The sequence below is a fragment of the Oxyura jamaicensis genome, chromosome 19 (genome assembly GCF_011077185.1).
Source record: "Oxyura jamaicensis isolate SHBP4307 breed ruddy duck chromosome 19, BPBGC_Ojam_1.0, whole genome shotgun sequence".
NCBI lineage: Eukaryota > Metazoa > Chordata > Aves > Anseriformes > Anatidae > Oxyura > Oxyura jamaicensis.
The window spans coordinates 11,626,758-11,639,135 of NC_048911.1; the positions used below are offsets into that span (position 1 = coordinate 11,626,758).

At 53.6% G+C, this 12,378-nt stretch overlaps 2 long non-coding RNA genes across 2 annotated transcripts in view; one reads left to right on the top strand and one right to left on the bottom strand.

The window, feature by feature from the left end:
- Positions 1-12,378, top strand: part of LOC118176376 — a 17,500-nt gene that overhangs the window by 590 nt on the left and 4,532 nt on the right. Inside the window, exon 2 of the long non-coding RNA XR_004755383.1 lies at positions 10,395-10,407. This is a non-coding gene — a long non-coding RNA (uncharacterized LOC118176376). The remainder of the gene's footprint in view (positions 1-10,394; positions 10,408-12,378) is intronic.
- The window catches only part of LOC118176379, a 14,661-nt gene continuing 8,017 nt past the window's right edge, over positions 5,735-12,378 (bottom strand). Inside the window, exon 3 of the long non-coding RNA XR_004755386.1 lies at positions 5,735-5,745. This is a non-coding gene — a long non-coding RNA (uncharacterized LOC118176379). The remainder of the gene's footprint in view (positions 5,746-12,378) is intronic.

A 12,378-nucleotide genomic window follows, 5' to 3' on the forward strand; every position in this document is an offset into this window, starting at 1 on the left:
GCCATGTTTGGTGAGTCGAGTGTACCGCGGGCGGTGCATGCACAGTGGCTCCCGAGGGCGACTCCGGCCGCCATGTTTGGTGAGTGGACGGTACTGCAGGCGACGCATGCGCAGTGGCGCCCGAGGGCGCCTCCGGCCGCCATGTTTGGTGAGTGAGGTGTACTGCAGGCGGTGCATGCGCAGTGGTGCCCGCGGCCGCCTCCAGCCGCCATCTTTGTTAGTGGAGTGTACCGCGGGTGGCGCATGCGCAGTGGCTCCCGCGGCCGCCTCCAGCTGCCATCTTTGGTGAGTCGAGTGTACCGAGGGCGGCGCATGCGCAGTGACGCCCGAGGGCGCCTCCGGCCGCCATCTCTGGTGAGTCGAGTGTACCGAGGGCAGCAAGCAGCAGCTCATGCGCAGTAGCGCCCGTGGACGCCTCCTGCCGCCATCTTTGGTGAGTGGAGGGTACAGCAGGCGGCAACCCGCAGCTCATGCGCACTGGCGCTTTCGGGCGCTCCCTATCACCCCCTGCTGGTGAGCGGAGGGTACTGCAGGCATGGAGAAGTCGCGCATGCGCGGTGGCAGCCGCGAGCGCCCTCTGCCGCCCCCTGCTGGTGAGGCTGAGGTACTGCAGGCGGCCAGCGGCGGCACATGCGCAGTGGCTCCCGAGGGCGCCTCCGGCCGCCATCTTTGTTGGTGGAGTGTACCGAGGGCGGCGTATGCGCAGTGGCTCCGGAGGGCGCCTCTGGCCGCCATCTTTGTTAGTGGAGTGTACCGCGGGCGGCGCATGCGCAGTGGCTCCGGAGGGCGCCTCCGGCCGCCATCTTTTTTAGTGGAGTGTACTGAGGGCGGCGCATGCGTAGTGACACCCGAGGGAGCCTCTGGCCGCCATCTTTGTTAGTGGAGTGTACCGAGGGCGGCGCATGCGCAATGGCTCCCGAGGGCACCTCCGGCCGCCATCTTTGGTGAGTGGACAGTACTGAAGGCGGCGCATGCGCAGTAGCACCCGAGGGCGACTCCGGCCGCCATCTTTTGTGAGTGAAGTGTACTGCAGGCGGTGCATGCGCAATGGCTCCCGAGGGCGCCTCCGGCCGCCATCTTTGGTGAGTGGAGTGTACCGCGGGCGGCGCATGCGCAGTGACGCCCGAGGGCACCTCCGGCCGCCATCTTCTTTAGTGGAGTGTACCGAGGGCGGCGCATGCGCAGTGACGCCCGAGGGCTCCTCCGGCCGCCATCTTTGGTGAGCGGACAGTACTGAGGGCGGCGCATGCGCAGTAGCGCCCGAGGGCGACTCCAGCCGCCATGTTTGGTGAGTGAAGTGTACTGCAGGCGGTGCATGCGCAATGGCTCCCGAAGGCGCCTCCGGCCGCCATCTTAGGTGAGTGGAGTGTACCGCGGGCGGCGCATGCGCAGTGGCTCCCGAGGGCACCTCCGGCCGCCATCTTTGTTAGTGGAGTGTACCGAGGGCGGCGCATGCGCAGTGGCTCCCGCGGGCACCTCCTGCCGCCATCTTTGTTAGTGGAGTGTACCGCGAGCGGCGCATGCGCAGTGGCTCCCGAGGGCGCCTCCGGCAGCCATCTTTGTTAGTGGAGTGTACCGCGGGCGGCGCATGCGCAGTGACGCCCGAGGGCGATTCCAGCCGCCATGTTTGGTGAGTCGAGTGTACCGCGGGCGGTGCATGCACAGTGACGCCCGAGGGCGCCTACGGCCGCCATCCTTGGTGAGTGGAGTGTACCGAGGGCAGCAAGCAGCAGCTCATGCGCAGTAGCGCCCGCGGACGCGTCCTGCCGCCATCTTTGGTGAGTGGAGGGTACAGCAGGCGGCAAGCCGCAGCTCATGCGCACTGGCGCTTTCGGGCGCCTCGTGCTGGTGAGCGGAGGGTACTGCAGGCGTGGAGAAGTCGCGCATGCGCGGTGGCAGCCGCGGGCGCCCTCTGCCGCCCCCTGCTGGTAACGCTTCGGTACTGCAGTCGGCCAGCGGCGGCACATGCGCAGTGGCTCCCGAGGGCGCCTCCGGCCGCCATCTTTGGTGAGTGGAGTGTACCGAAGGCGGCGCATGCGCAGTGACGCCCGAGGGCGCCTCCAGCCGCCATCTTTGGTGAGTGGAGTGTACCGCGAGCGGCGCATGCGCAGTTGCACCCGACGGTGACTCCAGCCGCCATCTTTGGTGAGTGGAGTGTACCGCGAGCGGCGCATGCGCAGTGACGCCCGAGGGCGCCTCCGGCCGCCATCTTTGTTAGTGGAGTGTACCGCGGGCGGCGCATGCGCAGTGACCTCCGAGGGAGCCTCTGGCCGCCATCTTAGGTGAGTGGAGTGTACTGCGGGGAGCGCATGCGCAGTGACGCTCGCGGCCGCCTCCAAACGCCATCTTTTGTGAGTGGAGTGTACCGCGGGCGGCGCATGCGCAGTGACGCCCGAGGGCACCTCCGGCCGCCATCTTTGGTGAGTGAAGTGTCCTGCAGGCGGCGCATGTGCAGTGACGCCCGAGGGCGCCTCCGGCCGCCATCTTTGGTGAGTGGAGTGTACCGCGGGCGGCGCATGCGCAGTGGCTCCCGAGGGCGCCTCTGGCCATCTTTGGTGAGTGGAGTGTACCGCGGGGAGCGCATGCGCAGTGACGCTCGCGGCCGCCTCCAGCCGCCATCTTTGTTAGTGGAGTGTACCGAGGGCAGCGCGTGCGCAGTGACGCCCGAGGGCGCCTCCGGCCGCCATCTTTGGTGAGTCGAGTGTACCGAGGGCAGCAAGCAGCAGCTCATGCGCAGTAGCGCCCGTGGACGCCTCCTGGCGCCATCTTTGTTAGTGGAGTGTACCGCGAGCGGCGCATGCGCAGTGACGCCCGACGGCGCCTCCGGCAGCCATCTTTGGTGAGTGGAGTGTACCGCGAGCGGCGCATGCGCAGTTGCGCCCGAGGGTGAGTCCAGCCGCCATCTTTGGTGAGTCGCGTGTACCGAGGGCGGCGCATGCGTAGTGGCTCCCGAGGGCGCCTCCAGCCGCCATCTTTGGTGAGTGGAGTGTACCGCGGGCGGCGCATGTGCAGTGGCTCCCGAGAGCGCCTCTAGCCGCCATCTTTGGTATTGGAGTATACCGCAGCGGCGCATGCGCAGTTGCTCCCGTGGGCGACTCCGGCCGCCATCTTTGTTAGTGGAGTGTACCGCGGGCTGCTCATGCGCAGTGGCTCCCGAGGGCGACTCCGGCCGCCATGTTTGGTGAGTGGACGGTACTGCAGGCGACACATGCGCAGTGGCGCCCAAGGGCGCCTCCGGCCGCCATGTTTGGTGAGTGAAGTGTACTGCAGGCGGTGCATGCGCAGTGGTGCCCGCGGCCGTCTCCAGCCGCCATCTTTGGTGAGTCGAGTGTACCGCGGGTGGAGCATGCGCAGTGACGCCCGAGGGCGACTCCGGCCGCCATCTTTGGTGAGTGGAGGGTACAGCAGGAAACAAGCAGCAGCGCATGCGTAGGGGCGCCCGCGGGCTCCTCCTGCCGCCATCTTTGGCGAGTGGAGGGTACAGCCGGCGGCAAGCCGCAGCGCCAGCGCAGTGGCGGCCGCGGGCGCCTCTTGCCGCCATCTTTGGTGAGTGGAGGGTACAAAAACTTAAAAACCCTACCTGTAGAAACCCTAAAGAACCCGAGAACTACACCTCCCCGCATGCCCTGAGCACCCAACATGGCTGCCTGGAAGCCCAGTGCCGCAGAAGTACATTTCCCAAGGTTCCCCGCGCACCGAACGTGGCGCCCGGGAAGTCCAGTGACCGAAAACCACACCTCCCGGCACGCTCTGGGCACCCAACGCGGCTGCCCGGAAGAACAGTGCCGTAGTAATAAATTTCCCGGGGTTCGCCCTACTCCCAACATGGGCCCCCGGATGTCCAGAGTCCCAGGAGCACAATTCCTGGCATGCCATGGGCACCCAACATGGCGTCCCGGAAAGTCCAGTACCCGAGAACTACTCCTCCCGGCATGCTCTGGGCACCTCACACAGCTGTCCGGAAGCCCGTTGCCGCTGAACTACATTTCCCAGGATTCCACGGACTCCCTCTACGGCTGCATAGCTAGTTCGAATCCCAGGACTACATTTCCCAGCATTCCCAGAAAAGTGAAAAGGGCCGCCCAGAAGGTAGCCATGTTGGGTGTCCTTGGCATGCGGGAGGTGTAGTTCTCAGTCACTAGGGTGAGGATTAGGTTGAGGGTTAGGGTTAGATCCGCGGAGGTTTTGGGGTGGGGGACAGGTAGGGGGTTGGGGTTTTAGGGTTAGGATTAGGATCAAGATTAAGGGTTAGGGTTAGGGTCCTGATCCATCCCTTCCGAGCAGGAGATTGTGAACGTGGAGAGAATCGAAGCTGCAACCTGCGTGGGAAGGACTGTTCCCAGTGCTCCCGCTTACTGAGACGGCAGGAAGAAGGGCTGAGAAAGGGTGGACTCGTACCCAGGTAAAAGCATCAGTTAGCCCTGATACCGGGGAGACTGCATTAACAGAGACTTTTCAGGGTAAAACCGTTAAAACTATCCATTGTAAACCTTCACCGTTCTTCTCCTTAGAAGAATTCTTAATGCGTTAATGAGTAAAAGGGAGTGGATTACCCAGAATTGGAGTGTTTCCAGGGAACAACCCGTGGAAGTGGGAGAAGGGGGGGGGGGGGGTGTTTAGGAATATTTAATCCCCACCGGAAGAATCCTTATTAGTCTGTGATTTGTATTGTTTTGCTTAATTATTATTTCTTAATTGTGAAATGTGTTGACTTGATTCGTGTCAGTATGGAACAATACTAGGGCCACATGATGAGCTCCTATTTAAGAAAAACAGAATGATTCGTGTCCATAGTTCTTGTATCGTGCAAAGGAACGATCCAGCAATTTGTGTACATAGAGGGTTTGAAGGGCGAACATTGAGACTCTAGTCTGGGAGATAAAAGGACCAAGGAGTTTTTTTTAGGAAACTGCAGACTTTTGCATGGGACGCTGCTCAAGCCTCTGATAACCAGCAAAGAGATCCACCAAATAAGGAGAAAGGGGGAGTTGAAGGACGACCGAAGGACAAAGCCTGGGAGGAAGACTAGGAGCCTTCAGCACAAGAGACCGCCAGAAAGACCACCAGAGACTGATACGCATGCGTCCAGAGAGGGTTTGGATTCCGGGAACTAATTACAATAACCCTGCCTTTTCTAGGAATAGTGATGAATATGTATTGGTCTAGGAGCATAAAAATCAACCGCCTGATGTAACAGGTGTGCGTCCTGGTAGAGCAGAGACTCCCAGTGCACCCGGCGCTGATTGCTTGCCTCTATTCGCTTAGTAAATCACAAAAAATCCTATTTGGGACTCAATCATTTATCACAATTGGGGGCTCATCCGGGATGGTCTTGGTTCCTGAATTCTGACTGGATCTAGGAGGGGCGCCCCACCCTTTGGTGGCTCCTGTTCAAGTCAGGTCGGGACTAACACCATCCTGAACGTGAATAAAGGCAAGCAAAGAAATTGATTTTGTTTATGAGCTCCCTTGCCGGCTGCAGCATTGGATTTTGCCCGTAATTCTGTGCGCGAAGATCCGAATGAAGACGACGGAGTCATGAGTATTTGAAGTGTGTACCGTTCGGTTGGGTGGGATTCGGTTGCCTGTGTGTGTAAGAGTGTGACTGAGACGGAACCTAGTTCCGAAGCGAGTGTGGAGGTCTTCTAACCGCGGTTCCAATCTCCCGCGAGGGACTTGGCCGGTGAAGGACCGAAGCGATTCCTATAGGATTCGTGGGTGGGTGATAGGTCCCCCTGCAAGACACTCTTACTGGGTAACCAAGGGCTGTAGGAATTGCCACAGTAAAATTCCTAGATGGGTCAGACAAAATGGAAGTCCCGGGACCAGAGAAAAGGGAGCAAATTAAAAATGGTTCAATACTATGTGATAAAACGGTCAAATCAGGATATCCAATAATTAATAAGGACCTAGAACCTGTGGAGTCAGGACCTTTGAGTCCATCACGGTCGGCTCAGGCTTGTGAGCTGTATGCTTTATGTCGGGCCCTGGAGCTATTAAAGGGGAAAAGTGGGGCTATATTTACAGCGCGTTGAACTGAATGAATTCCCCATGCCTGAATCACCACCAGAAAGCAGTGTTGTACAACAAAAACTGGAAGTTTCTCCAAAGATGTTGCCATTAAATTAATAATATTAATTAATAAAGTATAATTGATTAAAAAGTACTCATCTTCTGCCATGAAATACTGTTACTATTAAACTTGATGTTCTGGTTTGGAGACAAAAAGGAATATAGTTAGGGCATAAGCGTGTGATTTTCTGTTTCCTGAAGGTGGTGAGCTTTAATTCTATTCATGCTAAGTCTCAGTGAGACATACCAGCATCCTTGTGGAGCCATTCATTTGAATGTTGTAAAATCGTGGGTCAGATGATTCAAAGCCTTAATGGAAATGTACTCAAGTAGGGGAAAGGTGAATTGGTAACATTGGTTTTAAAAAGTCATATGGTGGTTTTGTTTGTTTGTTTTTAAGTTTGTACTAATATAAAAATCACGAGCACGCTTGTTGAAAAGTGAAAGTTATTCTTATGTAAGTGCATTTACTCTATTTTTGAACAAACAGAAGTATCAAATACTTGTTTACATATGAAGTTGGTGTTTTGAGCCTGCAAAATTGAATATTGGCTCTAAAACTCGGCTTTCATAAGTGCCATTTATTATACCACTATATTTCTGATGTTTGCATAATCATAGAAGGACCTCAAAACTTGAAGACACGGACTGAAATATAAGCTGATAGCCTTGAATATGTCAGTGTGCTATATATAGAGTGGCCTTTGAGGACTGTCATGATAACCCTTTTACATTACATTACAAAGCTGATGTTTTAGTCCTAAATTTTCAGGACCCCGTAGTACAGAAGAAAGCTTGATACAATTACTGATGTGAATTTCTCTAAAAATGTATATTTTTTGTGTCCAGTTGTATTATTTAAGTGTTCCTTTGTATCAATTTATGTATGCTTCTGTTGTGGTTCAACCTGGCCGGCAGCTAAACACCACACAGCCGTTTGCTCATCCTCCCCCCCTCCATGGGATAGGGGAGAGAAACGAGAAAAAACTGAAGCCTGTGGGTTGAGATTGAGACAGTTTATTGGGACAGAAAATAATAATGATGATGTGTACGGAGCGGGTGATGCACGGTGCGGTTGCTTGCTACCCGCTGACCGATGCCCAGCCTGTCCCCAGGCAGCTGGCCCCCCCAGCCCGGCTAGCCGCCCCTATGCATTGTTTAGCATGACATCAGATGGGATGGAATACCCCTCCGGCCAGTTTGGGTCTGCTGTCCTGGGTCTGTCCCCTCCCAGCTCTTGCTGCACCCAGCTCCTGCTGCACCCCCAGCCTGCCCGCTGGCAGGACAGAGTGAGGAGCTGAAAAGTCCTTGGCTTAGTATAAGCACTGCTGTGCAGCAATTAAAACATCAGGGTGTTATCGACATTAGTCTTATTCTAAATCCAAAACATAGCACTCTACCAGCTACTGGGAGGAAAATTAATTCTATCCTAACTAAACCAGGACAGCTTCTAAAACAAAGAAGGGAGAGAAGGGGTGTGAACCCTAGGAAAAGATAGATAAAGGATGCTATGTTCTTACATTTTTTAAATCGATGGACGGAAGGTCCTTGCATCTGTCCGTGCAGGAGAAAAAGTGACAGACAGATCTAGGAGACAGATCTGGAAGAAACTCAGTTAAAGAAAGAGCACAAGTCATGGAAAAAAATAAATAAATAGATAGATAGATAGATAGATAGATAGATAAAAAATTTCAGCACCAATTACTGGGAAGGGCCCTACACTCTAATAACTTGGGGGCCGAGGTTGTGCTTGTGTTTTAACAGAAGCCGGTCCTAGATGGATGTCAGCACCATGAGTCTGTCTGGCCGTTTCATCATCTGCCTTAACATGATCACAGCACCCTCCTCTGCAGTTTGGACTCCAGCTCAAACAAAAAACAACGTCTGGGAGTGTCCGGCTGGCATATGCAGGACCTACAAACAAGGACTCCAGGAGCTGGAGGGGCAGCCATAGCCCCCCCCCTTCCTGGGCAGCACTCGGTACCTGCCTCTCCCAGGGATGGGGTTACAAAGTTTCTTAAAGATAGAATTAGTATGCCTGGTAGTTTTTCTCTGTGTTTTAGTTTGTGTTAATCGTGCTTTCTTAATTTGTGTTAATCGTGCTTTTTTATGTTAAAGAAGGGGGAGATGTGGGAGTGTGGCCATGGGGGTCGACAAGCCCCATGGCTGGTGATAACATCAGGAACGTCAAGAGTTTGGAGGAGGGAACAGAGAGGGGTGATTCAGATGCCTTGCTGTTTTGGGTTGCTCGTTCTCCGGAACGGTGGTAAAAATGTTATTAGAACACTTAATACCTAGATACGGGATAAAGGGATCAAATTAATTATTACAAGGGTGTGCGTATAGAGAGAGAGAGAAATGACGTATTTTAGGTTTATCTTGGTAATACCTATCCTGGTAGGGTGGGGGGAAAAATCAGCGTTTCCACTGAATCCAGAACATTTCTTGAGATCTATCTCAAAATAATTGTTGGCTTTGCACCCAGATGCCTAGGAAGACTGAAGAGGCCTCGTCCCTGATGGCTATTTCCAGCAGCAACAGCGCCTGGATTCTCTACACTTGTAAAAATGACGGATCGTACGCAGTCCCGGGAAGGAATAAATGTTGAAGTCGAGTTCCCTACACATAATCCTGGCTACAACATGCTGTGTGGTATCAAAGGTGCCTTTTAAACAACATTGAGAGGAAACTCAGGGGGCAATAATACTGACCCTGGGCATGGAAATATCCATGAAATAGGGAATAATCCGTACTGCACTGGGGTGGTTTTACCGTGCTAGGCAGTTGAACACCACAACCGCTCTCTCACTCCCCCTCCTCAGATGAGGAGGGGAAGAAGTAAAGGAAAGAACAACTCATGGGTTGAGATAAGGATGATTTAATTAAAGAGACAAAATATATATATATATATTATTAAGGAAATATTATTATTAATTAAACAATTCGACTAAAGGGAAAAAAGGAAAAGGGGAAGAGGGAGGGGGAAAGGGAATAACTAAACAAAACAAGTAAAGGCTATGTGGAAGTGCAGAGGAAAGAAATTACTTCCCACGAATGAGCGATGCTTGACCACGTCCTTGAAGCAGGGCCTCAATGCACGTAGCCGGTGTTCGGGAGGAGGACAGACATTTTCGCAACGAGAGCCCACCCCTCCCCTCTTCTTCCTTTTTCCACCTTTTATTGCTGAGTGTGACATCATATGGTATGGAATATCCCTCTGGTTGGTTTAGGTCAGCTGCCCTGCTGATGTTTCTTTCTCACTTTTTTGCCCACCCCCTAGGAGGGTCAGAGAGAGTCCTGATGCTGTGCCAGCACTTCTCAGCAGCAGACACAACACCGGTGTGATATACCACTGCTGTTCTAGCTACAAGTGCAGAGCGCAGCACTGTATGGGCTGCTGCGGGGAAAGTTAACATCCCAGCCAGACCCAGTACGTGCACTGAATACGGTAGCCCCGGGAACGCTAATATACATCACGCACACCAGATACAAGGTGAGAATCCTGTAGCCAGATGGCCCGTCCCAAATGGCGAGGGGGTGGTGGTACTGGCCATGTGGCAATAAAGCCAGCCAGGAAGGTGTTGCCCCTAGGATGGAAGGGAGCTTGCAGCCTGGAGGCAATCATTCCAAATGTAACTATTATTGAAGACCCACAAAGCCAAAGCCCCCTTGAGACCACGCGTAGAATTAAGCGGACTTCGGATAACCCTCCAGCAAAATTCTCAAGCGTTTCGGTTTTGCAAGGTGGTTTTTACTTTGGCTAGGGGCAAGTGAATTAGAAAACACTATGGTAGATGTCTCTGCTGTAACTGAAGAACGAGAAAATATGGTTAACTTTGCAAAAATAGCACTCTAGAATCAAATAGTATTAGATCGATTAACCTCATAAGGAGGAGCGTGCACTGTAATTAATGCTAGTTGCTGCGTATATGTAGATCAAAGGGGACAAATTTGACAGATTTCAAAAATGGTTTGGGAAAAAAAAATAAAAAATAATAAAAAACAACACGAACAAACAAACAAACAAAAACACAACAAGATCCTACACAGAGTAGCTCAAGATGACACTTCCTGGGGATTTAGAAACATTTGGGAGAAACTAATTTAGCGATTACCTGAATGGAATTGGCTCCAACAACTGTTTGTTGGTATTGCGATAATAACAATGGCATTCATTGCATGCCTGTCATCCCCCGTGACACCCGAGGAAGAATATCGCGCCTTCGTGTTGGAAAAACTCCAGAGTGTGGTACGTGAAGCGGTGCAAAAACAAGAGTAGGAGTAAGAAAGGAAGGGGGGGGGGAGGGTTGTGAGAAGCTAAGTTGTGTTTTTGCAGTAGAGAACTAATATTCTGTATTCTAAGGTGGCGGTGTAGTCGCAATAAGGAGAGACTATGTAGGTAAATGGTCAGTGGACGGCCTCGCTGCTCCAAAATAAGGCAGAAGCTTGAGGAAGAACAGGATGAGCAGCGTGGGAACCGTAGAATACAAGTTCTCAAAACATAAAGAGAGGAGAAATTAAAGGGTTGAAAAAAAAAAAAAAAAAGACAACTTGTACGCGTATGGTATAGAGGAGTGTCGAGCAGCTGCTGAGCCTGAAGTACTCAGCCAACGAGGAAACAGGGGAGGCGATCCGGTGTTGGGGAATAGGGAATAAAAGGTTATGCTTCGTTTACTGTCATGTGCTCCTGAGTGACAGGACAGCTGCCCTTGCAGCGGCGAATAAAAGAAGAAGATCGTGTCTGAAGGACGTTGTTTGAGGTGTTTTTTCTCACGCCAAGAATACCCGGACGTTTTTGTTTGTTTGTTTTTGTAAAGAAGGGAGGAAAAAAAAAAAAAAAAGCAACGCGGGGGCACCCTCAGGGTTGCCTTCCCCCAGGGAAGCAGCGCTGTGATTGGCTGGACCCTGAGGGCGGAAGTGACGTCCTGGAGCGCCTTCATGAGGGCGGAAGCAGCCCGTGATTGGCTCGGAGGAACCCAGGGCGAAAGATGGCGTGCGGGGCTTGCCGGCAGAGCGGGCGGAAGCACTCGGGCCGGGCTCGGCTCGGCTCGGGCCGCCGAGGCGCGGTGCTGCAACGAGGTTGGTGGTCGGGGCCGGGCCGGGCGGGGGCGAGGGCGAGGCGGCTTCTGCGGAAGCGTCCCTTGTGCGGGGCGGGGGCGCGCCGGAGCGGAGCGGGCGTGCGGCGGGGTTTGCACTGCCCGGGGTTATCGGGGGGCTGGGGGAGAGGGCGGCGGAGCGGCGGGAGGCGGCGGGAGGCGGCGGGAGGGGGGGCGCTGAGAGGGCGGCGGCGGCGGCGGCGGCGGCGGCACCACGTGTGCACTTGGCCGCCCCCCCCCCGCCCCGGGTTGGCTGGACTGCTCCGTCCCGAGGCGTGCTGGGAGCTGTAGTTCTGTGGTGCCGGCGGCCACGTGAGCTCCGGGGTGCGCGGCCGGCCTTTCCCCGAGCCGGGGCCGGGAGGCGCAGGTTGCCGCTGGCTGCAGGTTTAAGCTTGGAAATAAAGGGGGGGGGAGGGAGGGGAGCAAGCAAGCAAAGCCTTGCAGAGCCTCAGCTCCAGCGAGGAACGACTACCAGTTAAGAAAAAACACAGCTGGTGCTCGTGCTGCTAAAAAAGCACAGCTGGTGCTCGTGCTGCAATGTGCGTGCAGTTAAGAAAAACCACAGCTGCTGCTCGTGTTGCTCTCTTTCTGATTTTTTTGCTTTGCTCCTCCCCTTTCCCAGGTGATTGGGTTTGGGTGCCAGGCAGGGCCAAATGGTATATGAGCCCTTGGCATGCCTTCAGAGAGCTTATTCTGCCTGGGTTGCTCTTTGAGGTAAGTGCTTTGTTTTACTTCAGTCAGTTGCAGGGTTCTTTATTCAGGTTGGAGTCTATGGATTTCTAGATTTTCAGTGCTTGGAATTCACTTTATAGAGGGATATTCAGTAGAGGTTGCTGGCTGACTTGTTTTAGGGATGGTGGGGTACACTTCTGTTTTTGGGTTCTCTTTTAATCTGTAGCTGTATCAAACCACTTGTGTAACTCTGTAGAGGACTGGAAAGGGCTTGAGTACACGCTGCAAGTCGCTTGTCTGCTTAGGCACCGTATTATGAAGAGACCGAGCAGGGTCATATCAGAGTTACCTTATTGAATTCTAAAGGATAAATCTGTGATTGCGGCGCGGCCAGGGCAGAGAGTATGGTGTATGAGCCAAGCATTATATAAGCAATGTTATATGAGCCCCAGGCATGCCATCAGAGTGCTCATTCGGCATGGTCAGTTCTTTGGGGTAAGTGTTTTTTTTTTTTTTTTTTTTTTTTTTTTTTTTTTTT